This window comes from Sinocyclocheilus anshuiensis, unplaced genomic scaffold (genome assembly GCF_001515605.1).
Source record: "Sinocyclocheilus anshuiensis isolate Anshui unplaced genomic scaffold, SAMN03320099.WGS_v1.1 scaffold624, whole genome shotgun sequence".
Taxonomy (NCBI): domain Eukaryota; kingdom Metazoa; phylum Chordata; class Actinopteri; order Cypriniformes; family Cyprinidae; genus Sinocyclocheilus; species Sinocyclocheilus anshuiensis.
In genome coordinates, this window is record NW_015554128.1 from 1,050,600 (window position 1) to 1,054,935 (window position 4,336).

Sequence of the window (4,336 nt, forward strand, 5' to 3'; positions counted from 1 at the left end):
AAGAAGAAAAGGGCCCTTTTTTCCACTTGAGCCCCTACCCATCAAAATGTCTATCTATATACATATATATATATATATATATATATATATATACAGTACACACAGGTTTTATTATAAATTATGGGAAACATTCATAAAACTGTATGACCCTCATGATCTCTGGAGGAAAACATAAATATACAATGCATATTTTGAACTGGGAAAGAGGTTTGAGTTCTTAAAACTTCAGTAGCCTATTTTTCAAGCACACAAATTTTTATCTAAAAAAAAGATCAGATGAAATGACCCCTTTAACACCAACTCTGAATAAAAGACACACATCTGATCCATGTTAGCGGAGTCAAACAAATATACAGTGGAGTTGTGAAGCACAAAGTGTCGGTCTGTATCCCACAATCCACCTTCCCTGCCCACACATCCTTTGCCTGCTACCGGCAGCATCAACCCTTTCCCATCATGCTCCCGAGGCTGGTTTTGACGCACTCCACTTTGGAGCCCTTTTATCTTTAAACTGCTGCTGTGCGTAGATCAAAACACCAACAGCGATTGTGAGAGTGCAAATGCAGCAGCATATTTCTGTTGCACTATGGTCAACTTGTTTGATCACCTCTGTTGTCTTGTTTTCCTTCTCTTTTTTTCGCTCTTTGTTGTTCAGTGTAACCTAGACCCATCTTTTAGTCCCTGAAGTGTAACTCAGCTTTGATTCGAACCCATATGGTGAGGATGCATCACCCTCGATGAAAAAAAAAAAAAAAAAGCATACATGCAGATGGCCTTTAAATCAATGGCCTGCGGACACACTGGAAACGAATGCTGAGAGAAGCTCTGCACCTATACAGGATAGCTGAAACCAGCAAGGTTGTCTGGTCCATTTGTCTTCTTCGAATGGTAAATCTATCTGTGTCTGAACAGGGTCCCACAACGCATGGGAAAAATAACGATGACCCTACGGGAGATATAATGAGGCATCGTGCAAAGGTAAGAGAGAGCGTGAGATTGAGAGAGAGAAGTAAGGCCAACCATAAATCAAGCTTCAGTTCATAGGCTACCTTGACTTTAATCTAAATGTGCTCTTTAATGCATATTTTTTAGAACATTTGCACATTTTGCTTTCTTAATCTGACTGAAACTGGATATTCAATTAGGAAATAGAAGTATATGTTTAGTCAATGCCTCATTTTGTATTTAAGTTGATCAAAAGTGATAGTAAAAACCATTTATGTTGTTGCTTTCAATAAATAGTGTTCTTTTGAGTTCTAGACTCATCAACGAATACTAAAAAATAGTATCACAGTTTCCACAAAAAATATTAAGCAGACAACTGTTTTCAGAACTGATAATAATAAGAAATGTTTTTTTTCCCCTAATGGCTGCTAAAAATTCATTTTTGCCATCACAGGAATAAACTACAAATATAGATGTGTTTTCATATATTTTTTTCACAATATCAATGTTTTTACTGTATTTTTGACATGTATAATAAATGTATAATGATATGTATCATGTATAATAAACCTTGGACACAACATTTACACATTTTAGTTCCTTAATCTGACGTATTAATCTATCAAGTGAAACTGGACATCCAATGAGAAAAAAAGGTGAGTGGGACTATTTAATTCATCACTATTGACTGGATCATAAAACGTGGGCGTTACATTCCAGAATCGAGACAGATGATTGAAGGCTGAAAAAAAAAAAGAATAATAAAAAACTGAGGGCTTGGTCATATCAGCCAAAAAGGAAAGTAATTTCAGAGACGGAGCAAGTTGTTACACTTTGATAATATATTGAATCATGCAATCAGTACACTGATAAATCTTCCAATAAGACCAGGAATGTGTATTAAGTCTTTTTTTTCTACTTTGTTATCCCCAAAAAGTATAGCTACATCAGAGACACACACTCTGCATGCCTTCTCAGGAAGAAGTGAACCCTTAAATGCATGAATGTTTCGCCAATCATTATTACATATTCGGGTCTTTAGCGATCCAGCACGGAGGGATCTCGAACTGTTGCAATAGCAAAACACTCTCTTGATATTTTAAGAACAATTACAGAAGAATAAAATAAAGCATATTTCGTTACTTTTTGAAACTTAAAAGGGTTCAATTTGAGCAGATGATTTTACCATCGCTGTCATCGTCAGAGCGCACTTCCACTGTATATTCAACATCTGCCTCACATTCTCGATCTCAACCTATTCTCAAAACTATAATTTTCAATGACTTCATATTCAATATTTTGATCACTGACAGCTTATTCATCACATCCAGCATCAAATGACAGTGACATTTATATTTCACTGCGTATAGTAATTGCTCTGCAGTAAAGCCATTCAAACCACTTCAATTTTTGCTGATGATATTCGTTTGTTTTATGCCTGCGGTAATTATGAGTGAAACGTCACGTCATCATTGTGTATCAAACAATGCCACCTTGAGGAAAAAAGATGCATTGCACATATTGAGTCATCAGATATGTAAATATAGTTGCGCAGGAAAACAAATACTTACACATTTACATACCTCGGGTCTGTAGTGACCCTATACACTTTTTACAAAAAAATTAATCAGAAAACAGGCATTCTTTTATATTTTACTATTTTTTTCTTGTCATATTGTTTATAATTAATAGATTGAGGAATACTAAGAAAGTTGATGTCTAACTTAAAAAAATGAAGGAGGGAGAGGGTAGAGAATGATGTCCCAGGGCGCTAAAGACCCAAGGTATACATTATAAGGGTTAAAGAATGATTTTTTTCTTCACACCAAACATGTTCACACAGCAAGAACTGAAATGAGAAATTACTGCTATGGAAGATTGTTTTAGCCATTGGATAAAAAAGAAGCTAATTTTAACTTTGTTAGTTTATATCTCACAATTTTGACTTCTGAATTCTGAGAGCTGCAAGATATAAATGCAGAATTGTGAGATATGAATGTGTAATTCTGAGAAAAAATTTCTGAATTGCAAGATAAAAAGTTGCAATTACAGTTTTTACTTAAAAATAACTCGCAATTCAGAGAAAGAAAAAATGAATTGCGAGATTTCAACTCGCAATTGAGAGAAAGAAGTCTGAATTGTGAGATACAAACTCACAATTTAAAGAAAAAAGTCAGAATTGCGACGTAATCTCAGAATTGTGAGAACTGCGAGATGAAGTCGCAATTACTTTTTTCCCTTTTTTAAATTCCACGATAGAAGCAGCCTTCCATTACGGCACAAATTAAGAATAATAAAAATGTAACTTTCAGTAAAAATTATTTATTTAATCAAATGTCACAAAAAAGTATTACATTAACAATAATTAAAAAACAGCACTTTTCAAATGTTATGACAAATAAAGACAGTAATAGTGGTAGAATTCAACATGTATAATCTAATCTAATTGTATTATTTTTCATTCACTGGGATAATAAACAGCTGCCTGTCTGAACAGCAGCATTGTGAACCTCAATAACAATAACTTCTTTAGAAATGGCCAGATCTACTATACAGTACATCAGTGGAAACACACAAAAGCGCTTAAACTAGAAAAATAGGCTTTGTCAGCTTTGATCTAGTTTGAATAAACAGGCATACAAAGACACGTTAAGAAGCTTGAACCAAACAACTAGTCTGTCTGTGATTTCCAAATTGTTCATCCCCGTATCTACCATTGCAGAACATGATTAATATTTATCTTTGTTCTGTGCCGTGAGGCTCATAAATATAGTCTGAAATGAATAGCAGACATATTTGTCTACTAGATTACAGACATTTATATTTAAAGAGAGGCACCAACAAAACACCTTGTCCCTCATGCAAAACATCTTTATCATAGCAGACCATCACAGAAGCCCGTTCAATTAATAATTTATCTCATTCTGTATCATTTGGTGTCTATTTAACCATCTATTTAAAGGGGTCATATGATGTTGCTAAAAAGAACATTATTTTGTGTATTTGGTGTAATGAAGTGGGTTTATGCGGTTTAAGGTTTAAAAAACACATTATTTTCCACATACTGTACATTATTGTTTCTCCTCTATGCCCCGCCTTTCTGAAACGTGTTGACTTTTACAAAGCTCATCGGTCTGAAAAGCGAGGTGTGCTCTGATTGGCCAGCTATCCAGTGCGTTGTGATTGGCCGAATACCTCAAGCATGTGATGGAAATGTTACGCCCCTTACCATATTGTGATGCCATGTCCCAGCCGGAGCGACGAGACAAAACCAATAAAACCCATTACAAATGAGGCATTTGTTGCATCCAGTGGGGACATAATTACGGATTATAATGACTTATTACTGTCTTTTTACACGTTGCGTTGCATCGCGCCGCGTAAACATAAA